Here is a 26,873-nt window from a genome sequence, read left to right as displayed (position 1 = left end):
AATGGAGAAGTTTTTAATATTGATAGCATTGAGCTTTTTTTTTTTTTTTTCAGCTAAGGAGTTTGCAAAACCTGCTGATGCTCAGGAGGGGAAAAGAACTACTCCCCTACCGCGGGAGGATGTCAGGGACCAGCCAGAGCTCCACCAGACTCGCTAATCAGGTGCACCTGTGTCTTGTTAACTGGAAATTGTCAAGTCCTCACAAGGTAACGAAGCCGTAGGAAAGCGGTGCAGAAAATGGTCTACAGGCTGTGAATTATAGGATTTTTCCCCTTGGTAGGGCTCTTCATTTAGTCACTTAAAAGAGAGACATGCTAAAGTCTGGGACGATACAAAGAGCAACAAAATAAGACTTGAAGGATTTTAATACAGTAAGACCTCTGATATACTGCTATGCTAACTATAAAATGAGCTTGGCGTTTATCGTGGTATTTGTCTGTGTATTTGAGATATTCTTGGTGTTCGTGATAGCCCAGCACCCAGAAGCTGTATTAGTGTGCTTCAGTTAATGGGGCATAACTGTATCTTAATGACAAAAACCCACTTTTTCAAGTAATTACCGATTTAGGTATTTGCCCTGGTTATCTGTCCTTTCTGGCAGTTCCTTCTTTGCTTCCAAACTAATACCCTTAAGCACAGACCCACAGGAGAGGTAAAACCTGTGTAAGGCAGTGTTTCCCATTTGGAATTTCACTGTCAACATCAGCGTTCTCTCACTGAGGTCTAGGGCAGGGGGATACTGTGGAGAAGGCCACCTCCAAGCAGAAAGCTTTCAGAGGGATCTACAGAGGAACTGCTATTCCCTGTTTCGCATCATGCCGGGGACTGACCGCTAATCTGGCTTCTGTGCAGGAGCTGTTGGACTTAAACATTGTGAGGGCAAGAGTTACTCCAAGTTTTCCCATTCAACCTTTCTTGGAAAAATGGCAAATGTGTTATTGAACACCCTCCCCTGCCAACAGAAGTCAACTTTCTGTTAAAGTTTTTACTTTTCATCTGAACATCAATAATCTGAAACTTTCAACTGAAAACTCAGAAATGTCCATTTAGAAAGTCAGCAGTGGTGTAATTACACCGACTCACTTTCCTTGCTCTCTCGGGCCAAATTCTCCAATAGAATTGCAAATCTGTCACAAGGCTTACGTTGTATTGTGTTGAGTCATCAAAAAGAAAACAGTAAGGGTCCTGACGGGGCTTATAACCAGGCTACAGAGGTATTTAAGGCGGTTTGAAGCTTAAAGCTTCTTGCCAAACTTTTTCCATTCTTGGTAGCAAAAGGTTAAAGTATTTGCAAAAAAAGGCATCTTTATTTAATCAGATCTGGACAAAAAGGAACTTTTTTTTCTGTTTCCTACCTTTTCATGTATATGCAGTCTTTGGCAAAAGAGCCACTTCTAGTTACCTTGCTAGGAAATTGCAGAGCTACAGGAATGTATCAGCAACTATTTATTTGATATGTAACAGGATGTCTGAGCCCTGTTGGTCTTGCCATTGACTTTCTCCGTATGCATGGGTAATATTTTCAAGTATCCGTTGAAATATAAAACAAGGAAACAGTGCATGGTCTTTCACAGAGACTTTCTCAACTAGCTAAATTATTTCCTAATATATTCCATGCCATGTTACAGCCATTGCCAGATGACATTTGAAGTAGAGTCATGTATTAAACTCTTTCTACATAATTACAGAAGCTATCCATGTTTAGGTTCTATATTCTTTTCAATCAATATTATGGCTGCAGGTGGATAGTAACAGCTGGCTGTTCTGGAACGTGTTAGCAAAATTTGCTGATATCTTACATCCCTCAAGAGGAAGCAGCTGAAAAGACTTAGGTTTTCCTTTTCCTAATAGAAATTATTTAGCCAGTGAGAAGAAATGCTGCAAAGTTCGGTAGGATTTAAAATAGTAAGAATAATTACACATTCTTAGTGGTTCAAAAAGATAATGCTATCAACTAAATGTTTTCTGGCCCAAATCCCGTTCATAGTATAGGGCCCACAGGAGGCTTCAAAACAATGAGATCAATCTGGAAAAAGGGAAGAGGGCCAGGAAAAGTTACCGCATCATGGTTATAGGGAAACATTGTAAAAACAAAGCCCATTTTTATGAGCACTGGCATAAGGTGTGCCACTGCAGACCAGAGAATGAAGTGGCAAGCACTGACCAAGTTCATGTGGGAGCGTTCTGCTCACCCGTTCTTTCTTCTCTATAAAGTCTACTTTTCTAGGCCCTTCATAAAGTGCAACAGTCAGCCTATGATCCAGAATCAAAGCCTCCCTTACCAACAAGAGATACACTTACCAATAAATTAGACATTTATGATGGATACCAAAGTGATGTACAGCCATAATTACTTAAGCTTAAAGCACACAGGTGGAGTGCTGAAAACTGACACTCTCCCAGAAATACTGCAAGACAGTAGGTGAGACTGGCACTAACAATGAGAGAGTGGCAGTGATATTTGTATGGATCATGATTTTGCTCGACCCTTGAAAACACAGAAGGTAATAATCACAATTTAAATAGCATGCAAACACAAAGGCAGCAATCCATCTGATACCCAGGCTGGAAGATGAGAATGAAAAAGCCTTTTCAAGTGTAGGTCCTTGTGAGAAGTAAAAGGAAGATAAAGAAAGCCCTGTTAAGGGAGAGATTTGGATGAAGCTTTTCCAGCAATTGTTTACTTTGGATTTTTGCAGCTGGAATTTTTCACAGTTAAAAGCTATTGTTTGCCTGGAGCTTGAGGGAAAAACCTGTGGGGGGGAAGAAGAAGATGATAACACATAGAAAGAAAGACAGGATATATGGGAGAGCTCAAAACCAGCACTGATATATTTGCCTCAGTGTTCTCTGATGGGTTGCAAAAACAAAGACATTTTGATGTGTACAACCACTAGTTATTGCTGCCAGCGGTCTTGGTTATGTTACTGGGATCATAGCATTGCAAACGTATAAAACCTCTCTATTTACTTCACCAGTAACTAAGCACAGATGGGCTTTGTGTCCAGGTTATTCACGGAGGTCCTTGGTTTTCTCTTCTTTTTAATTCAAGCGTTTTGGTTGCTATTACAATGAAACCTTTGAACCTTCTATGTTCTTCCATGCATGGTTCTGAATAGTAATGGAATAAACACTTCCCCATATTGTGTAGTTGCCTTATATTTAGACAGAATTGGAATTAGATCCTTACCGGAGTAGCTGCAGTGCTGATAAAAAAAACCACCCGAAAAAAGGTTTTTGTGGGAAATTATAAACTATATGTTATCAATTTCATGAAACTAAGGGATATTGTTATAGCATGTACCCTCTTGTTTTCTTTTGCAAAATTAATAATCCCGTCTATTTTTACTGCAGAGTTAAAATACATTTTTTCTGCTCTTTCTAGCTGAATCCTTTTGCAATACTGCAACATTCACACAATTCACCAATTTCTATAAGAAAATGTAATCGATATGTTAGTGTACATTGGAATCTTAACATTGACAACCAGTAGCTTGTGGTATTGATTTGAAAAAACTGCTTATGATTTCTACAGCACTTCAGCACTATTTCTTGTATTTTCAATTTTCACTACCTTGAATTCTACTCCACATGTCCAACTCATGTACTAACAGACTATTCAAAGTTTTGTGCTTCAAAAGAAGACCCCAGGGTAAGTAGAAGGAAATCTGATCTAGTTCCTGCTATTTTTGTGTACCTGTCTATTTGACATTTAGAATAAGATCTCGGAACTGCCTTAACCAACCAATAATAGTAAGGGGATATATGAATTGTCCTCTCAGCTTTGAAAATCCTGTTCTGAAGCTGAAAAGCTGAATGTTAGATTTAAATGATGATCTCTGTCTGTTTGCAAAGGTGATTCGCAGTGTGTGAATAAACATGCTTTGGCAGTGTCATGAACAGAACAGCTAAACAAAAGAACTGGGAGGATTTCAATAGGAGAGTTAAGTATCTTAAAGCAACGTGCCCTGAGCTGCATTTGCGTAACACAGGTTAGTGCCAGGTTCCTCCCTGGCACTAACCCCACCTTGAGGGGAAAAAAACCCCCAAAAATGATAATGCATCATTACTGGGGAATGCAGTATAGCTGCAGTCCAGCCTGTCAGGTCCTTTTGTTTTCAAATGCTACAGGTAAAACTTACGTCTTGTTCTGACTGAGCTTTAAATCTGGATAAAAGAACTTTCGTATTCAGAAAAGCTCTCAAACACATAAATATTTAGCCTCCCTTTTAAGTGTACCTAGAGACTCAAAGTTAAGCAAACATTCACACTTCCTCCCTAAATAAGGGTGGATTTCTGATTCAGGATTTAAGGCAGTCTGGCAATATGGGGAAAAGATGATGGATTTGCCAAAATCCCATAGGCACCATTTATCCTTAGCCACTGATCGCTGTAGATTGGAAGTGACATTTCTGCAGCTTTGGGATGCAGGAACATTTTTATTACTGTTACAGATCAACTTTAAGTGTAATATTGTTTTGTTAGTTTATGTAAATAAATCTGAAATGCTGTATGAATAAAAGGAATTTGAAAATTGATCGTTTATCTTTATTGGCTTTGAAGTACTGAGTATATGGTACTTCGCTGAAACTATTCTATTACATTAAGTTATAAGAAACATTGCTCAGATACTGAGCAAGTCTCAGCACAAATTCTGGTAATTTTCCACCAAAAATGAGTCTCCAAAAAGAAATAAATACGGTACAGTGCTGAACATCTTCTCTAAAGAAATCATATCATATATGACCAAAGCCCCTTTCAATATCTTACAGATTTGATTTTACTTCAGCTCACTTCCAAAAGCTAGTGTAGAAATCTGCTTCAAAGTGCCCTCTTGGTAGAGAAAACATCATCTCTAAATGGTTGCTTATTCTTCTGCAAAGCAACAATAACAGCAGACTACAGCTGTGAGGCTACTACGAATGCTCTGTGCATTTTAACAGGTAAATTCCGCACTCTTTAATATGCCGGTTTGATGGAATACTCAAAGTTGCTGAAAACCCTTCTGGGGAAATGTGAAAATTGATAACATTGCTTCATAACACAGTATTTTAATACAACATCTCAATATTAGCCATAATGCTGCAAAAGATCTTTCACACTTTATGTTGTTCAATTTTTTCCTGTTGGAAAAGACTCAGGAGGTTTTTTTGGAAACAATATGTAAATAAAATTCCTTTCAGATTTCCTAGAATTTTAAAATCATAACAGCAGAAGATACAGATTATTAGCAAAAAAAATTGCAACCCAAGGTAGGAGACATTTCTCAGTTCTCTTACGAAGTAATTCCAGCTGATCATCTCTAGTTTTCCAGTCTATCATTTAAACTCCAAGCATACCTTCCCAAAACACTAAGGCAGTTTACACTTTTTTTGTTTTGAACTGCAATGCATATGACAAGTCTTTCTCTGATTTTACTTAAATCTATAGTTATCACATCATGAACACTGCTCCGAGAGCCAGCCTATAACCACGTATCACAAAGTCAAAAGTCTGCAGAAACTACTTTGGCGGCCAAGCCTGGGCAGGGGGAGGAACCCACTTACCACAAGGGAGGCAGGAAAATATGAACGAAAAGAAGTATGCAGTGGCATGAGTAGAAGACTTCTAATAAATAAAAAATCCTAATATGAGCTTCAGAAATAACAAGGAGTTTCCCACAAAATTGGGCCAGTGCTCTGCCAACAAAACACAAGTACCCATTACATGGGAGAATGCTTTTCTGTGCTCCTTACACACTTAACACTGAATTCAACAGGAATTTTAGATATGCCAGGAATGAAGACTTAAGCTGTAAATGTGACTGTGAGAAATAAAATGGTGGTTCAGATTTGGGGTGTCAGCTGCAAGAGGAGCACACAGCGTGTCTCAAGAGGGTAAAATACATGGATTAGCACTGCCCTAGTTCTGGTTCATTAGGGATTTTCTTGGCATAAATCAAAGCAATCTAAATAGTACGCTCTCACCCCAGCTGCTAAGATCCGCAGAGTGGGAAAGCTGAGTCATTCGCTCTCTGTGATAGCACCGATAGCAAACTTGGCCACCAAAGACTCCCCAAAATGGGGACCTTCTTTCCTCAGGTGACAATTACAGCACAACACGCAGAACCTGTCCACACCACAAACTCAGTCCAATATCTGTGTATAAATAATCTGTTCACATCAAGTAGCACTTGTGCTTTCTTTATGTGTAAAGGCAGTTTAATAGTATTGTAAGTTTATTTGTCTATACCATGGCAACTTTTATGAAACTCTGACATAAAAATGTGACCAGGAAGATTTTTTCCCTCCTAAAAAATGCCCATCATGCAAAAACATATGGCAGTCAGGTACCCTCTTTTGGAGAGAACAATTCCTTTTCTCACATTGTTCCTCACAGCCCATATTTTAAGACTTTTTTCCCTTAAGTAATTGACTGAAAAAAGCATGCCTATAGGAAAAAAAAACAGCCTTGCAGGATAGATTAAAATTTTGTCCAAGTTTGTAACTCTATTACCCTAACCATAAACCAGATTACACGATATTTTACCAGAACACTGACAATTCTAAAACCTATTAAAAATATGAACAAATCAATAAAGATAAAGCTGAATTATACATATAAGGAACATTTTCTTTATTGAACAATTCTTATAGATCGTTTTGAAATAACATTGTTCTAGGCATTTTCTTGGATGATCTTATTGCTAAGTTTTAACGTGATAACTATAGTAGTTTTGCATTATGTCCTTACCAACAGCAAACAAGCAGAAAAATTGAAAGACATTCAGATATAAACATATATGAAGACTTCTGTAAATAGCTTCAGGGTTTTAATCACATTAACAGCATGTTTATTATTTAAAAAACTCTGCTAAAATGCAGCTGGGAAAAGGCAGAGTGTCTTATTACAAACATAACCACTGGTAATGATGTTGAATTACTGTAGTTACTTACTTTTCCTGAGAAGACTTGTGTTACTTCTTAGAATTGGTAAAAAATGATGATCATTTATATCTGCATGAAATGTAAACCTGAGAAATGGTCTGGTAAATTCAAAAGATCTATTTCAATGTTTATAAAAATATTTTCTTTGGAGTTCATAAATTTCTGTATATAAATACAAGATTAGCAGAGTAAATTATAGTTCAAAACCAGGGCAGCTCTTGTCCCAAGAATTCAGTATTGCTGACCACAACTGGGTTTTAAGATTTATTTAAATCTTGATAGATGTTTAAGTGAGCTAAAATGGTTATTTCAGCACCAGAATGTGTTATGGCAGATCACTATTATATAGACATGATTTTCCCAAAGAAATATACCATTGCATATACAGATTTTTCTTATGAAAACGCCAGGGCAATTAGGTTCTCTTTGCTTCTTTCACCCCTGGGATGACCTCTCACAATAAGAATTGTCAGTGCCTTATTTATAATGGCAGATCTCAGGTTTGATTCTGGCAGCTTTTCATCTCTTGATGGCCCAAAAGCTTTCAAATACAGAAGAATCTGATGCTTTTTTGGCATCCTGCAGTGTGCCTAAACCTCAAAAGCAAGTTTTAGTCCCAGAAGTGAATTACTGAAGCAGTGTAAACAAAACACAAACGTCACAAAATTATGAATATCTCAAACAAAATATCTTTGTCAGACAGATGACAACTTCAGATCACTTGAAAAGCATTTGTAGAAACTGCAATCTGCAAACAAGCTTCTGTTTTACAACCTAAAACTAAAAAGTACATGAAAATAATGAATTATTAAAACCTCAAATATTCTTTTTTGACATCCATATAAAAAATCAGATATATCCATTCTTTTAAACATTTAGCCCCTGTAAAAAAAGATTCCTGCATGTTTCTACATCACAGAAATGCATATAAGTACCTAGTTACAACATAACTGTCAGTAAATAGGATACAAGAGCTTCACTGAAAACTGTCTTCAATTAAGCTCTCCTATCTGAGTTATTGAAAAACAACAGAATAAATGAGAGACAAAATATTTGATATCATTTAAAAGAAATAACTTTTGATGAGTATGTGACAATGACAGTTATTTTATCCCTAGAAACCTCTTCTTGGATAGACAATATTGATTAGGTAAGACCTCTAGACAAATGCAGAATACAATTTTCCTAAATTTCAAATGGGAGAATGTCTAGCTTTTCCTCTATTAAAGCAAAGCTTAAGGTTTTTTTCTTTCTTGTGATGAGGGGAATGGAAGGGAGAGAGGAGGGAGAGGGAAGGGACCACACTAGGCTACATAAGGTGTTGTGGGGTTTTTTTAATTTTAGCACCAAGATACAATAAAACTGGCTTGCCAATTTGCAGTTTTATGTCTCTCAGTGCTGCTTTAAGGTTGCAGTGGATGCCGTAAAATACTAGATCTATGCCTCAGACTATTAGGCATCATACATTACTTTTTTTAAGCAAACTGGAAACAGAGATAAAATGTTGTAGACTAGTAGGCTTGATATTGTAACCTTTTTATACTGGCTATAACTATATTAACATAAAGATAGTTGCTATAATATCATTACTGGGAATCAAGGCACTTTGAAAATGTCTGTTCCTTATGCCAATCTACAGTGGAGTTAAATTGCCAATGAAGCACTGTACTACTAACACATCCATTAATCAAAAAAAAAAAAAAAAAGAAAAGCACAACAGAAATGTGAGAATACATTTGGAAACGATTCAAAGAGATTGGGGAATGACAGCAGAGGATTTGCCAGACTAACCAAATTCCTTGTTCCTAACCTTTAAATACCTGAGTGTACAGTACAAGGCCCCGTTCTGACTAAATCTGTGCTGTTAGGTTTACAAATAAACCTGCTAAACCTTTTGCATTATTGATCAGTGATGGCATGCTTAGCCCACACGTCCTATTTACATTCCATTTCTTTTACACTTCTAAGATATAACGTGTCTTTTGCAAAACAAGAGCTCTTTACATTTAAACCCTGCAGTTTGTGTTCTTCATGCATTTTAATGGTTTTAAGCAATTTAAAGGCTAGTCTTTGAATAGTAGATAAAACTGGCAATATTTATTGGTAAATAAATGTCTAATTATCATAATTTAGGAACATTTCCAATATCATGTTTTTTCTAAATAAATAGCTGGAAAATTATCTCCTTTGTATACCAATGCTACTTAAATGAAAACTATGTAACAACTTACATCATTCTAATGTTCCAATGAAGAGATTTTGCACCTATTCTAAACACAATGCAAGAATGTTTTAATTTTTTTTTTAAAAAAAAGGAGGGATTAAAAGATAGTCAATTCACTCCCATGTTCTGCACAGAGACGGTTTGTCCAGTAACAAACCGATTCCACCTTTCCAAGGACAGTAAAAGAGTAGCTAGTAGAGCACCAAAGACAAATTGAGATGACGTGAGCCAGGTCTTGAAAAATTTCTGTTTCAAGACACGTTAGGAACAATGCTGATTCCTTACGCTTGCTTCTGACTGTCTGGAGCAAGAGGATGCAAAGATCAAATCCTCTTTAATATTAGGTGTGATTCAAACCCACACACTTCCTGACCAGAATCATATTATCTTATAAAGTCCTTAAAAAGATCTAGAGAGAAAGTTTTAAAACAGTTCCTCACTTTTCAAATCTGCTCAGAGCATTCATACCACAAGGCAGTTCAAACATCAGTGTTTCTGAAATCAGAAAAGGAAAATCATCAGCCAATTCAGGCAGGTCCTGCTTTGACATCAGAAAGTCAATTCACTCAGCTTAGCAGCATTCAATTCTCAACAACATTTTGTTCTGGGTCTCTGTCAAGTTATTCTAGGCTGTGAAATTGTCAGGAATGATGGATGACTATCAGCCTTCTGCTATCTTCTTTCCTTCTCCTTAGAGATTTGCGGCTGCTGACTGCAAAGCAAATTCCTCTTTTCTTTTTTTGCACAACATACCAAATGAACAACAGTAATTATGAGAAAGCCTACACTACAATTATTTTAGCACTTAACTTTGTATTGACATCTGTAAGAGACAGAGCTCTCTAGATTGATTAGCAATGATATAGCTTCCTGGCTTTTACTAATATTGCTGCAGTCATCCTTTACATGCAATTTGCTCAAAAAAACCCCACTGTTTTTCTCTCTTAATATTTTAAATTACAAATTGAACTAATTACAGAAAATTTCTAATAATTTATGAATATAGCATATTATTATTGTACTAGTGTTTCAAGCTGTATAGTACTTGTAATATAATCAAAACTGACATAAGAGAATAATTTAAGGACATTAAATGGGATTTTGTTGGGGAAGATGCTAAGGCTGCATTATTGTTCCAGGTTGAAATCCTTACTTGAACAAATCCTGTTTGGCCAGCCAGTTGCAGCCCTGGTATATATAGGGGAAAATTTTACTGAAAGCAGCCTTAAACCTATTTACACATTGACAGAATTTGATGTCAAGTATTTAAACTATTTACTAAAACTAAGTACAGGAAGAAACATCTGGTCTGGAAAAAAAAACAATTTAGGGAGGAAAAATGCAATAGTGAGAGAAAGTAAACTGAGACATCCTTCAACCCCATGCCAATTATAATCCAGTCTCTCATATTCGTATTGTATTCAAAATAACTGCAAAATTTATCACAAACCATTCTCTAGCAATATCACTACATTAATTAATCTCCATTACTCTCAGCCACATAGCTGTTCTTTTCAATTAGACATCATATCTGCTCAGCTCGGCACACAGGGCTACATATACACAGTTAAATGAAAGTCTATTCCATCTCAGCCAGTATGGTCAATCCTGACAAATATAGATTCAGTAACCCCAAGGAAATCATTATCAGATATCATCATCATTGCCATTAACATTAAATTCAAACAAAACTGAAACAACTCCACTTTCCAAAAATCTTAAATAGAGCATAAACATTTTTCCTCTAACCCATTAATTTCCTCTAACCCCTCTAACCCAGCCAGACAAAAGGCTTACATTTACCAGGAGTTTTTCTTGATCACGTTAGATACACGTGAGCTAGAAATAAATGTTTCTCCCTCACAAGTTCCCATTATGAAGCAGGAAACATTTGCGACTTATTGTGGTTTAGAATTTACAAAAGATGAAAGTGGATGCATTTAAATGGGGTCATATTAACATAGAGCTTTCCTCCTTGACCTTTTTTCCTTTAAATGCACTTCTTCTATCAAGTAGCTATGTTCTGTTTCTTTTAAATTGAAAGTGTTTAACTCACTAGACCTTTAATACAGATTTTGCTGGGGTTATTAACTAATTTGCTATTGTCTCAGCATTCTCTTGGTTCCCTCAGCTTTATTAATGGATAATAATTTTATTATGGAATGATTATCTATGAGTAAATCCAAAGGAAAAGAAATAAAATACAGAAAAATAGAAACTCCTGCTTTCTAGAAATACAAAATCTGGGCTATAATGTCAAAATTCAGCTCAGCGCCTTTGCATGACATTCTGCTACAACCACTGGATTTGTCAGAATATTTTGAAGGTCCTATCATGTGATACGTATTTTTATTTATATGAAAAGTAAGCTGTCTGCTGTACTGAAGTACTCATCAGGAAACCAGGAATGGTTTCAGCTGGTATAAACATTAATTTACTTTCATGCGTTGACCTGTTGTGACAGAATTCTGTCATATCACTTACAAAGGGATTAATAAGTGTTTAAGCTACATGGTTCACTCTCACAAAAAATACCAAAAGGTCAGTTTAATTTTTATGAACTTCAATGTATAAAAGATTACTCCTCTTAGATTAAAAAAAAACCAAACAGCAGCTTTCATCTGTGAGCAAAACATGCTCTTCAACACAACATTTGCATACAGGGATTTGACCACTTTAATGGTGAATAATACTTTTGTACACCAACAGTAATATTCACTTTATAGAAAAATTTGACTGAAAAAAACTGCAACTCAGCATGAATCGAGGTTGTAGAACTTGGCCCTAAATAAAATTGCCCCCACCTTGGTCAAAAAAGTACTTTCAAAACATCAGGTCAACACCATGTCAAAGACTATCAAGCTATTAATCTAGAGATCTGCAATATATGAAGTCAAATTTTACATTGAAGGTAGCTAATCACTGGGACCGTATTATCATAATTAATCCTTAATCAGATAAATTAACTCACTGGTATGTTAAAAAAAATAGAATAAGTAGAAAAATGAATATAACCTCTCCTAGGAAATGTCCTAAATGTCTCCCTCAAAAAGTCATTAGCTGGAATCTGCAGTATATGGTAACTTAATGTCAGAAAAAGAGGTAACAGACGTTAACAGTCCCATAATGAGATGAAATGCAATTTAAACGGTAATCTCATTACCTAAAAATAAATAAACCTCTTCTGCTTTACCTCTTAGACTTAGCTTAGGCCTATTTGTTTTATCTCCATTTAGGTTTCAACTTTAATCATATCTCTGAAGCTTTTACACAGAAGAACTGCAGAAGCAACTGGGTTTGTCTACAATATTTGCCTGCTTTAGCTGTTTACTCTGAAATTTCTCATTTGCTGCCAACTAGAAGGCAATGTCCAAAGTCATAGAGCAGAGATAAGGCTTTAAATCCCACTATCAAGAGAATCACCTTCTCACCAGAGAAGTTTGAACCACATTTAATTAAATATTCATTTACTTCCAATGCATTCATTTATTTTTCTTATACCAATAGTAAGATCCAGATATGTGTATAAATAAATGTTGCATAAACCCTTTGTATCATTACATAACGTGATTCTCATACTATTATCTTCCAACTTGTAGGAATGCAGAATTTTTATTGGTAATTGTGTTTTCTTAAAAATGCATATGTCTGAAAACAGATCTTATGTATGTATATCAGCCTATATTGTATAAAAAAATGAGAGGGAAGGAGAGAGAAAAAGAAAATGCATATTCTCCTTCATGCGTGTAATCAATTAAATACTGATAATTAAAATCTGCAACAAGACTGAGTTTACAGGGTATTTCCAATAACAAAAGCAAAACCCCTACCACTCCACAAGACATTTATGCACAAATGGCTGTATAAACAGCCTTCCAAGGAAACCGTATGAAACTCAAACAAAGCCAAATTAACTCCAATTTCCCCAAAATCTCAAGTACAGCATATTTTCCCTCTAACCCATCAATATGCTCCAGCCAGACAAAAGGCTCACATTTGAGCCTGAAAAACCAGGTTTTCTTGATTATACTCTATGTAACATACGTACCCCTTATATTAGGTAGAAATTAATGCTTCTTCCTCATAAGTTCCCTTTATGAAGCAGAAAACATTTGCAACTTACTGTAGTTTCAAATTTGCAAGATGAGGGTGGGTGCCTTTAGAAAAGGTCATCTTTTCTCTGTCATTCTCCACCCCTCTCCAAATTATTTTTCATATCAAAAAGAGAACATTTTCTATATTAAATAACTATTAGCATGTCAAAGTTAATTATAATATCTTGGAAGCTGTGTTGTTCTACACCACTCTACCATGTTTCAGTTATTCTTTGGCACCATTTTGCACAAGTACACTGCTTGGGACTTTTTGACTCATGTTCATAGAAACAAATAAGGAGTGACAACTAAAATAATAAGGACAGCTAGAATATTAGTATGTGAAGAGCAATGCCACATTAGTAGAAATGGAGGTGATAGTTTTGGGTACACAGAACTTGCAAGGTTTCTACACATGGGGAGGTAAGAGGCTACCCTGTTGGGTAGCAACTTGGCGGAGACACAAGAAGAAAACTGTAACACCTAATAATTCAAGTAAACAGCTTTTTACTTAGAATGTCATGTTTTTCTCTAAGATCTGCATTTCTACTACTATCAGGTATTAAATTTAGTTACCCTAAGCTTGACTATGTTATTCAGATCAGACTCATGATCATTTTAAAAATTTTCTAATCCATCTTTTCTTTTAATAAATCCATAAAGCCCTTTACAGGCATTCCTGAATGAGCTATTCTTTTTCTTGATGTATTTGAAGATAAAACCAGATATAAATTCCACAGATTTTAAGAAATTGAGAAAAAAAGGATTTCAAGATTGACGTTTTCCTAGTTGAAGACTCCAAAAGTATGCATGCAAATCTACAGGACATGGTAATTTTCATTTCTGAAATCAAACACTTGTTACTGAATACAACCCTTTTCCTTCCTTTCCATTCTATCAGGATTTGTTTTCAGACTAGTTACATTTTTGACAGAAGAACTTGTCGTAAATATGTTGTTCTAACCCATCCATTAATTAAGGCATTATGTCAAAGTTGAGCAATGATCACATTTTAGACAGCATCAGAAACAGAAAAAGTTTTGAAGCATTGTGACAGAAACCTAAGTAATATTTAACCAAGTCTGAATCGTGCCCATCTTTTTTATCCTCAAAGAACGATAAGATTAAAATTGGGCAATTTTCACTTGACCTACAACAAAAAAAAATCATAGATGGAACTTTTTTTAAGATCCTTTCTGCTACAGGATATAAAGATAATTATCCTATGGACATGCCTTATCATTTTCATGTTTCAAAGGCTGACTAACTGAGATATCAGTAATATTGCAAAAAAAAAATTATCAGGACTCCTGTTAAATGCCTATAAGTAATGATTGTTTTGCTATATTATGCAGAATATTATGAAAAGGGCAATAACCAAAAGCAAATATATATTCTTATTTTCTGTTAGTCTGCAGTCAGACTGGTGCCTCTGTAAGTTAATACTAGCGTTATCAGCTGCAAAGGATAACACACTCTCAAAGTTCAAAACATTTGGTCACACTCTACCTTTTATATTACCAGATATTTCTAAGACACTTTCACTTTCTTCTTGAAAGTAATCAAATAACTATATAGGGATGAAAAAGTATTAAAAACATTTGATATGTTGTTTTGAAATATCAGTAGCCATGGAGAAGAATATACCTTTTCAACCAAGCTTTTAATTATTTTTTCCCCAGCTGAAGAAAGCAGCTAGCATATTTTTGGCAATAAATGTTTCCTATCCAGATGTATTATTTTAGCTAGGTCGAACCTTGAAAGACAACACTATTTTCTTTCACAATCAAGTGACCTGTCTGAATGACTATGGATAACGCAATTTGCTGCAGCCACCTTATTATTTGCCATACTTTCGTATTTCTTAGCAACAAAAAAAGTTGAAAGAGTTCTGGTTTTGGAAGCTCCACTAGAATTGTATTTATGATCCACATTGTCTCTACTTTGGCTTTCATCTCACAGTCCCTGCTTGTCATGCTATTGAGGAGCATGACAAGGTCTTAAGCAAGCAGGACAAGATGCCACAGTTGCTGGACCCTCCTGCAAGTCTGCAAACCATGGCACAGGCTCACATTGCAGTGTCTTCATTCCTCCTCCACCTTCATTTCACTCCATGACTCGCTGACCCACACAACACAGCCCTCATTTCTACACTTCTGTCATGCAGCGCACACTAGAGACCAGCCAAGCTCAGGTAATGTCCATGCTGTAACCTCTGTCAGCAGCTGCCCCAGCCCCTATTGTCGTCCAATTTCTCAGGAAATTGCTACAATCATGAGACAGAGCTATAAGAAAGTCTGTAGAAAGATAAAATTACAGAGAGAGAGAGAGAGATCAACATGGAAAGGTATAGCGAAGTAAAACAAACAAACAAAAGAAAAAAGAGGGTTTAGTCAGGAGTACTCTGGTCACTGGGCGAGCTGAGAGACAAGAGCTGCTCAGTCGTTGGTGTTCTGTGCATCCATGCCCACGTCGGGGCAGGTGGAAGATGGCAACTCAGCAACACCAAGGAGGAGCTCCAACAGGCCACAGAGGCTTTTGCTGGCTTTTGCAGAGATTTTGTTGGCCAGCAAAGACCCCTCTAGGTAGTGAGCATGCTAACGCTTAGCCTCGCAGCTCATTAAATCCTAGCTATTTTTTGTGTGTGTTGGACAATAAATAGTACATTATCCTTTTAGGCTGTGTATGTGCTGCTTGCAGAGTTGGTTTGTGCAAAGCTAAAGATGCCCAGACAGAAGGGGAAGTAACAATACTACGATGACCCTCATGTAGGTTTTAAGTGTTTGTGTACCACTGTGGTCTGATGTGACATATTTCTGTACCTTGCATACATTCCTGTGCTTAGAAAGCATTGCTTCTGTGGATCACATCCCACATGGGGTGCTTTCATCCTAGCTAGCCAGCAAAAGAAGGGGCCAACATTCAGCCTCCCTGGCTCTGGCCTCAAATTGCCTCTGTGAGACAAAGGGCATCAGGTAAGGCCCCTGCTTTTCAGCAGGAGAGGGCAAGCTGAAGGGACGTGGGAAATTAAGTAGGTAAAATAATCCAGCCTTATTCTGCAGCATCCTCAGACATCTCACAATCATTTCAAACATATTGACACTCCCAACACTGAAAGCCCTCCATGTCCCCTACACCATATCCCCTTGAAAAACCTTACCGACCCTGCCAGCTCTCCCAGGGGCAACAAAATTCAATTTTGCCTACACTGCTGAGAAGACTTAAGCTTCCTCTGATATGAATAATAAGCAATGATCCCATTGGACTAAGCATTGTACAGAGACATAACAATGAGTTGGTCCCTGCCACAAAAGCTTACAAGCTAATTAATGAAAAAATAGGTTTAGTCATATCTGTAAAACAATGTAAAGATGTAAATGGGAGTCCCATGGTGAGTGGTCCAGCACTGTATGAAATGCTGCAAAACTTTTAGTCCAAAAAGGCAGGACTTGCGCACATTCCTAAATTACCTTAAAAATACTCTCCTAAAGCTATCCAGAAGCAGGGAGAAGGGAAACGTGTGAAAGGGACGTGTTGTAATTACAGATGCCTCCGTGTCACAGTCTGGTTTTTATTCCAGTTAACTCAGTCTGTTGTTCTTGCCCTCATCTTGGTATTTAAGCACGCTGTGATTCTTCCCCTTTGCTACAAAATCAGTATGATCATGGTGAAGCATTCCTCCTTTATGACTTTTAACAACTTAACAATACGAAGAGAATATAATCCAATACAGTGTTATATTCTCCCAGGTCTACAAACAGGTAGAGGTGATAACTCTAAGCTGTGCGAACCGCACTTTTTATCTCCCTGATGTTACTATTCATAACTGTTTCACTGTGGATAATTTTAGCACAAACACACAGCAAATTTACCTTATAGTCAAAAAACAACCTTACATCTTTCAAGCCATGAAGAATCCAGCTTCCTCAATGCTTCCTCAACCCCAGCAACTTTTTAAAATACTTTTTTAATGAAAGGTTTGGCAAATCTGCAGCAGCATGAAAACAAACTAGTAAATTCAACGAAATAATAACAGCTCAAGGTGCTACTAAGAAAAAGGATGTACAATGACACTTTAAATGGTGGCTTCCAGTCTGGGTGAAAATACCAGTTCCAGCGTTATTCCCAGTGGTAAGGTGTTTTAAGTACAGTGGCACAAAGCCTGTAGGATTTATTTGCAGAAGCCTCTGCAAGTGTTTTCTCAAGGGTTTACACCTATCTGCCTGTACGGTTTAGAGTGGGAAATTCCCAGGGCCATACCTAGCATCTCATTCTTTTTATTACAGATTCTGTATGGCTGCAGGCTCAAGAGTATCATTGCTATAAGTATCAGGAGGCCTGAGGAAAAGCTCCTTGAATAAACCCAGGTAAAACTCTGTCTAGACAAAGAGAAGTGAAGCAGTTTGATTCACACAGTTCTGAGGTCCAAGAGGAGGAGGAGTGAAACCCAACTGTACATCGAGAGTCCTGCCTACAGATTTCTGCCTGCACTCAGCATCAAAAGCAAGCTTTTTGTGCTCTCTCAGGTGATTCTTTGTTAATTCTTGTTAGTTCTTAGTTTAGCCATCCCGTTGCCACTGGGACATTCTCTTTTTTTCATACAAACTTTAAAATAGTACTAAAATTTCAGACAAAGCAAACTGGCTTTGCGGAGAGCACATTAAAAATATCAGATAATGAAAATACATGCCATTGAAATGGGATTATATTAGATCAGTTTTAAACTGTAGTCTTCACAATGCAAATCATATGGAGTGACCATAACACTACTCACAGAGAAGACTGTAGGAAAAGAATGTATCTAAATGCAGAAAATTAAGTATGCCAGCCTATTATTTCTATCCGTAAGGGAAATGCTGTTTTTAATTTTTTATCTGCATTAATTAGAAAGACAAATATATATATAAAAAAACCCTTCATGAAGAGGATGTTACTGGAAAAAAAAGAAGTCATTATTCATGAACTAGTTGGTAAACTGGGATGTTCTTTGCACATTGTCCAGTCTTAACTTTTTTTTTTTCCCCTAAAAGCTTCACAAATCAAAACTGGAAAAAAAAAGCATATATGAGTAGTTCTAAATAATGTAAGGGTTTCAAAATGTAACAAAATTATAGAAAAATAGGCACTAAATGACTTTGCAGATGCAAGAAGAAATGAGAAAATTCACAGTATTCAACATATCTCAAAGCTCTTCATTACTTATTTGCTGTAGTTGGTCTAGCAGATACACAGTAGCATGCAACATAATGCTTCTAAGTGTTTCTGAAATCAGGCAGAATGGAACTCTGAATTTAGTGTCTATTTCACAGACATATGCCTTAAAAATTGAAAGCACTGTAGTCTGACTTCTATTTCTGAAATTTCTATTTATCCTCTAACAGCATATTTTCAGGTTATTTGGAAACTCACAGATTATATGATTCATATTTGACTCTTCCTTTTGTCCTATATATAAGTTGAGATAAATTTCAGCAAAATGCAATATCTAGAAACATATTCAGAAATATTTGGGGAAGGTGGTCCTTTTTAAACCTCTGGAAATTCATGCTGCTTCTTTAGGTCTGGAGTCTTCTGAATTTGCTTTCTGTTCTCAGAATATTTTTGATTACCAGGACTGAATTGTTTAAAATTACTGTTGTGGTGGAGAACAGTTTCTGTGTTTCCAAATACTTTTATCTCCTGTTTTTTTCCAAAACTTTCACATTCTGTTCTATTAATTTTTCTCTGCCCGGATGCACAGCTAACTGCAACATAAATCATCTAACGACACGGATTTATCACATCTGGAAGATTCTCCTCAGTACTGTCTATGAGGTAAAACCTTTACTTTTTCATCCACCTGTACTTCACATTTCCCCATTTTATTTGGCACATTTAAACTAGATGCAAAATATACTTTCTACTTAGTCATGAAATAACTGTGACAGGATATGACAGCTGTGCAAAAAGGAGAAGACGACATTTAAAAGGTTCACAAAACAGGATACGGGGACTCTGAGACACTGCTACCACATGTACTGCCAAGCAAGAGTCGATTAATCAAGATACTATGGCAGGAAAAATGTTTTCTCAAATTCGTGACACAGAGCTGAGGCTGGTTTGTCAGTGGGCACTATTAAAGGAGCAGTGTTCAATCCCGTCTTTCAGCCCTGATTCTGACACTGATGCATTTCGTAACCTTGTGGCAAATCGTACGACCCCTGTGAACCCCACTTTTCATCTGCAGAACAAAAATAGTAGCACTAACCTGTCTTCCCAGGTTGTTATTATTAGTCTTAACTAATTCATATCTGTAAAATGCTGCGATCATCAAATGAAACATTATTTACAAATGCAATTACTCTTATATCCCTGATAATAGATAAACAGGAAAGAAAATCAAAAGAGAGGGAAGAGCAGCTTCATTGCCAATGCATCATCTTTCTCCTGTTGCTCTCATTAGTCCTTCCTGCTTTAACCAGGCTGTTTTTCAGTTTTTCCACTAGTAGAAAAAACTGTATCTACTTCATAAAATTGGAAGTATATTTGCAAATGAAGTGGCGTACGATATTGTGCAATGATCAAGTAGAAAGCTCCAAATAACTACTAAGTGCTAAGGTGAAAGAGCATCCAACCACAGGCAGTGCAACAGGATTTTATTCCTAATAATATTATAGCCAGGTGAAAAATATGAGGCTTAGATCCAAAATCCTGCAAGGCTTTCTCAGTCTGGGACTTCAGGACTAGTAGCATAACAGCAGAAGCAGCTCTGGTTTGTATCCTACTGGCTCGTTTCAAAGAGCCTCCTCACACCACAGATACTCCAGTAGAAAAAGTAGAAAAAGTTGAAATGTGTGTTAAATATCAGAAAGTGTAAAGACTGACATTTATCTGAAAGTATTTTTAATAATGGCTCCACTTTTTCACAAAGACTATTCTCAATAACACCTGCCTCCTTCTGTTATCCGGAGGAGGCATTTCTATGACTAGTGTGAAAAAGGGAAAAAAAATTAAAAATTGAGCAAGCCTATATGTGCTGCTAAAGAAAATGGTTTCTGAATTAAAATAAATCTGACATGCATTTTAAAAGCTTGCTCTGCCTAGATAGGTTTAAAATATAAGCAGCTTTGCCAGTAAATAAGCAAGTATACAACAGAGGAGGGCATGATAAGGAAAGGACCAAGCCAATACACGCCTTGGAAAATGAGAGCCTACAATTAAGAAATAAGATAACACCAGGAGGCTTATCCCAGTTTCAGTCACAGATGTGTCTATATGATTTATATGTGAAAAACAATATAAAAACAAACCAAATCAAAACAGTCTTCACATTTATGGGGCTGTGAGTTTGTACTTTTCTTCAGTTACACAGTGATAATTAAGAGAAGACATTTGAAACACCCACTTCAAAAACTGAACATACTTAATATAGGGTAAGATAACACAGAACTTAGTAAAGATGTCAGCTCAGTCTAAAATCATAATTACTGTGTACAACTTGCTCCTGAGGGGTTTTCCCAGTAGAAATAATTGCATTACTTCAAGTTCCTTTTATTAAAAAAAATTACAGATAGGCATAACATGTAATTTTGCAAACAAAAAATAGTGTTTTCCTTTTATTTCCAGATTTTGTATTTCCCTGACAAAATGCTGCAGACTGCAGGGAAAACAGTAGCATTCAACTTGGAGTAAACTTTAACACTTTGAATCAGATTATATTTAAATTAAACAGCTGCACAATTAATGATAGAATAAGCAAACTTCCTAATTACCTGAAGTATAACTTTAATTTTTATGATCGTGTTATCTATAACCCACCAGCTGGACTACTACATTCATTTCTGGCCCTCATCTTACCCAAAATAAAATTTTGGTTATTCTGAAAAGAACAGTTACAGAAGGGTGACTAAGTGATAAATTCAGATTGCAAACACAATAGAAGTTGTGTGTTTTGGTTTTGCATTAAAAAATATTACCTAGCCTTCCACAGAGCACATATCACCACCCCATAACTCTGACAAAACCTAAAATTTTTGATGCAATAATGTATCTTTACAAAAGATATTGGGTTGATTAAAGGCTTCAAATGGTGAAGTCCATTATATGCCCAAGTCAGTTGTTGCAATGTTGAATGTGCCCCAGTGCTGCACATGTGTGCCTCCTTTCTATGGTCTGGATTTGTTCTCACTCACTGGATACCCCGATGCCTTTGGTCACTGGAGACCAAAGACATGAGTTGTCCCCAGCCTATGTAAATATTCTTCATGAATCTGAGCAGCGTTTGGCACAATGGCCTTCAGGTCCTTGAATGCTACAGCAATAAAAGTAATAAATCACAGTAAGCGAGTAAAAATGACATTTATGGTATTTATCGTTGTCTTATGTGTGCTGAAAACACTGGTTCCTTCAGTCAGTCTCTTCAACTCTCTGTATCCCTCACTTGCATTATGTTTGGCTTCCTTTAAAATGGAGGGAACAAAAAAAACCCACGTTTCAATCTATTAGGTCCATTAGAAAGAAATTTCCTTTTACTGGCAAAATCTGTTCTCATGGTTAAAAGTGTATACTTACAAAGATTGTAACATCTACAAAATCATGTGCAACATATTAATACCGGATAATGATAGAAAAAATACTTTTCTCATTTATCTGTTCACCACAGACGCTCATAACAAATGCTGCAAAAGCAACCTCAGTCTTTACAGATATTTCCCAAAATGTACAGTCTATCAGTTACAAATCAGTCTTGAAGCCTTGATCAACTGGGGGGGAGAGGGTGTTAAAAAAAGACTGTATATCCAATTTTTCCTTTACATTTGGAGTTAGGGAGAAAAGATTGATTTCTTTTACTTTTAAATGAATCAGCGTTTACTCACAGCCTGGTAACTGACCATAGTCACATTTTTCCCTAGTGAGATTTAAGCCCTCAAGCCTGCAAGAGATTTTGTACCCCTCCTGCTTAAAGTAACAAGGCTGAAAATGGAGTATAAATGCAGCAAAAGTACTCACTGCATGTTGTAGTCTCCATGCAATTAAAAAAACCAAACTCTATGTGCTATTAACATGTTAATAATCCAAGATAAAATTATATAGTGAAGCTTAAAATCATGGCTCTGAGTGCATCTGTCAGAAATTTACTGTGCACCAAAATGCAGTTAGCATGCCCTCGTTTTCTTCTACGCAACAGGATATGATATTGTCAATCACCATGAAACTAGTTGTAAAACAAAATTTCAAAGGGAACCTCACAACAGCACCTCGGGCTCAAACACCCTTAAGCTTAGGAAGAAAAATTTCATCTTGAAGGTTTAATCCAATTGCTACAAGTGGGCTGAGCATGAAAAATGATCCAAATAAACCTTCCATGTAGGAGGAGTTCACTTTTGGTTTTGAACTCTGGGCCTGTCTTCACAAATTTCACAAATCAGCTGTGAAAACAATTCCATTCACAGTGTGAAGATTTCTAAGCTATTCTATAACTCATTAAGTGTCTGTTAAAAGTCAAATCAATTATTTCCTCATAGATACCAAACAAGCTCTAACTGCATAATAAATAGAAGAAACACTATTTATTAAGTAACAAGTCTAATTATTTCCTGAGCAATCACATTCTCTTCCCCTTAGAAATATCATTTCCTTTGTTCTCCCAGCCTTCAGCTTCTTCCCCACTCATTTTTGTCTTCTTTACAAATTTCTTTGTGGATTGCTGTCTTGTTTGGCTGTAGAAAGTGACTGAGTAAAACAGGAGAAGTTTCTCTCAAGCAGCTTTTTCAAGAAAGAGTATTTACACCCACACTTCAGAGCTGGGGGAAACCGGGTAGCTCTTCATGTTTCATTTCCTCCCCAGGAACATGGTAGAATCCCCATCACTGGAGGTTTTCAAGATGCGATTGGACGGGGTGCTAGATAATCTCATCTAAGCTCCCTTTCCCACAAAAGGGTTCCCACAAGGTCCCTTCCAACCTGGGCTATTCTATGATTTCGTATTTTGAATGAAGAGAATTTGTCTTCCTCCAAGCAGTAGTCCCCATGGCTTCTAAAATGTGTGCCAGCTCTGTAAGAAAATTGAAAACAACTAGATTATTGAAATGGTGACAGGGAAGGACGTGTTATCTCTGGACGACCTCTGTGCACCAGGCCACTAAGCCTATGTGGAGCCTCACCATTGTTCAGTAGAAGTTATTTGATAAAATGATGATGACAACTTTACTTTCTTTATCACAATCTTCCTCTCCTATTCCATCTTCATTTTAATTTTGAGTATTCAGCACTATATTTTATTAAGCATAACCTGATTACATGAAGACACTGTGATGATATTACTATTGACTAGGATATTAGAATAACCTTGAAAAACGTAATTCTTTTATAACATTAAACAATCCTATTAATACTTTTGACCTCTGCTCCCTGCTATCACTACCCTCCATGGACTCTGTAATACTAAAGTAGAAACTAAACAAGAGTGATAAAGTGCAGGCTATATGTATAGTTACAAAAATACATAAATACTCAATATATACATATTTCTAGATATGTACATATGCATGTTCACCTACAACTATATGCACAAACTACCTCTGCTCTTCAATCCTGAAGGTCAACCTTCACACAAAGGTCGACCATTCAAAGGCCAGCAAATTCCAGACATTAAGCATCAGGTGGTAATCAATGTTGTTCACGTCTGAAGAACACAGAGGTTTCCTCATAGGTGGCAAGCAAAATACCCACGCTCCCCTGCCTGACCTATTCTGCCTTCAATAGCCACTGCGTGAGCTAAATTGCTCACCAAAGAGAGAGAAGCAGCATCACCTAAGACAGTGCTACAGCCTTGACATCATGAAGTCCCATTTTTGCCTCTCAGTTATGGATCCCCTCCGGAAGGTCCAGCTGTGTCATGTGCAAGCACACCCGACTCCACACAAGCACAGTCCAGCCCTACCCCTTTTCCCCACAGTCATTGCATACACTTGAAAATCATGCATACACTTGACAAACAAGCTACAATGGGGAAGGCTGACTTAGTGGTAGAAGAGAAATAAAAGACATACAATATGTGCAACAGAGATGTGCAAATAATTGATTTCCCAGCCAGATAGCTGAACAAAAAGTAGGTTAGAAGGTCTGTTGTTTTCAAAGTAGTTTTTCTGTAGCCTTAAGAAACTAACTACAGTCTATTAGATCTTGGTCCTAGAACTCAGGACATCTCAGGAAAACCTCCATTGGATGTCTCCACTGCCCTGAAGTCAAACAGGCAACAGATTCCAAATTTTCCTTCCACCCCTCAGTTGAGTGTCTAAGCCACTGGGCTAGAGGCTATTTGCAGATGTGAATCCTCTCAGCCATTATTTTGCCTTTCTAATGTCACAACACCCCTTGTAATGTCTTTTCTGAATGTGTCCTTGCTCAGATCATAGCTGTTCAAGAAACTGTTGCAAAGTTTTTTCTCCCAGTCAGCTACTTTGACTATATTACTCTTTGGACCCCTCTACAGATTTTCTTTTCACAGCTGCATCCAAGTTATTCACCTTCATTTGCAAAACTCTCTACAGGCTCAGATTAAACCAAGCATTTCAGTAATTTTGTTTCAGAAACTCTTCTCTCCTTAAAACATTACACAAATCCCAGCATATTGTGTATCCAAATTTGATGAGCTGTAATGAGAACAAAATAATAAATCATCACATTCCTATCCATCATATTAAAATGATGCAGTGGTTAAAGGATTATGTATCGAATAGAGCAGACCACTGCTCTGCTACAGGAGTGTAAATCTACAGTAACTTCAGTGAACTCACTGAGATTTACATGGCTGTTCTTAGGGACAAAATCTGACCCATAGACCTTTGTGAAGTACATTAGGTCTATAAGGTTTCGTAAGTAGGACATAGATGAGGATTACATCACATTTTAATAGAAAGACTGTTCTTAGAAGTGAAGGATTTTGCACTTGTTGGAAGGTGCTTGTCAAATGAGAAATAGGAGAGCAGGAGGAACTGAAGAATAGCAGCCTTATGTCATGGGTAGTCTTATGAAAGGCAGCCTTGAATAGAGTGCACTATAAAGAAAGAATATTGTTATGTTTTCTGACAAGGATCTGGTTTGCTAAGTGATACTTGAACTCCACAGGGGGACTTGTCTCTTCACCTTGATTTAAAAGAACGTACAAACAATACCACTTAAACTCAAAATATGCCCAGGCTGTCTTTTGATTTCGCTGAAAGAATCTCAGAACCAGGGAAAACAGATGGTACTGAAGCCCTTTCCTTTAGCTAATGCTGGCTGTACTTATAAATCTGAAAAGAGTGAGAGAGGTTTTAGGAGGAAAAACAGACCTTATGTTTTTGATTTTTTTTAATTGTCGGGGTTTATAAATAAAGAGAAAGTTATTCATCCGATTATTTTCCATGGTGTGTTGATTCACTGTGGAGTGATCCAAGCTAACTGATATTGTAATACTAAACCCTCCCTTTTTATCAATTTCAACAGGAGGAAAGAGCTTAGTACATTCGATCAGTTGTCCATAATAAAAAACAGACTAGAGTTTATTTATCATTTTGATTAAAGCAATTTCCCTATAGATCTGCAGTTTCTTATGTCAGAATCAGAAGCAGAATTCTTTGATGCAGCATTATACATGTTATAAATAACTCTCTTATTGGCGTTCTTCTTTTCTAAAAAGACAATGTTTCTTTTACCATTTCTTGCATTTTTAATTATATTTTCAAGGACAAAACCAAAAACCCGGTATCATCACAAAAGACGAATCCACTATAATCACTGGAGAAAAGCTTATAGTGGCAAGATGCTCAGCTTATTACAGAAAACTTACAAAGAAATGGCAACAGAAATTAAAACAAACTATTAAAAATACTTGTTTTTATCTCTTCTTCCAGGGGATAAAAAGGCAGGAAAGAGCACCAAGAAGTCTGAGATTGAAGAGAGCCTTTGTTACCATAGATACTGGGCAGGTGTGTCATTTTCCACTATAAGCACACATTTGATAAGAGGCTTCTGACTGCAAATTCACCTGAATAAAATAAGGAGGAGTTGTAAAAAAAAAAAAAGAAAAGGAGATAGATAGACTGAGCTGTTTCACACCTCCAGCTTATCTCGCAGTTGATGTGTTATCAAGTCTCTGAAATTTCCATCTAAACAAAGAAAGAGCAGATTTTTAGAATTTACTGGGTTGTGAGCTTTCAAATCTGTTCACCCTTCATTCCACCACTTTCACGTAGATTTTAATACCAAATACTCATGAGCTGAGTGGTATTTCTAGACATCTAAGTCTGTCTTTCAGACCCTTCTGTCTTGATACATGCAAGTTGAAAATACTAATTTTTCCTTGGAGATCTGTGAGAAAAACATGGGAGAAAAAATAGCTGATGGCAACAATTGTTGTTTAGAAAAGAGACAAAATGTTTAAAAATTCAATTTCTCAGAACTTCTAAATGTATATTAGTGATGCACTTGCTAACACCCAGCAGCAGTAGCAACCCACACAAAATGATACAAAATTCATTCAAATTGCCAGTCCCAACATTACATTCTTTAAATAATAAAAAAAAAGTTAATGTAAAAGTTAAAGGTAGAAGTCAACCTTCTTTGGATATACATGTGATTATCTCTGGAAGACTATTAAAGTTGGTT

General features: G+C 36.6%; 1 protein-coding gene across 1 annotated transcript in view; it reads right to left on the bottom strand.

Moving 5' to 3' along the window:
- Positions 1-26,873, bottom strand: part of AGBL4 (AGBL carboxypeptidase 4) — a 988,954-nt gene that overhangs the window by 747,839 nt on the left and 214,242 nt on the right. The gene's annotated exons all lie outside the window — the stretch shown is intronic.

The sequence above is a fragment of the Ciconia boyciana genome, chromosome 7 (assembly GCF_034638445.1).
Source record: "Ciconia boyciana chromosome 7, ASM3463844v1, whole genome shotgun sequence".
Taxonomy (NCBI): Eukaryota; Metazoa; Chordata; class Aves; order Ciconiiformes; family Ciconiidae; genus Ciconia; species Ciconia boyciana.
Note: the sequence above shows the minus strand (reverse complement) of the source record. Positions and strands in the feature narration are given on the sequence as shown.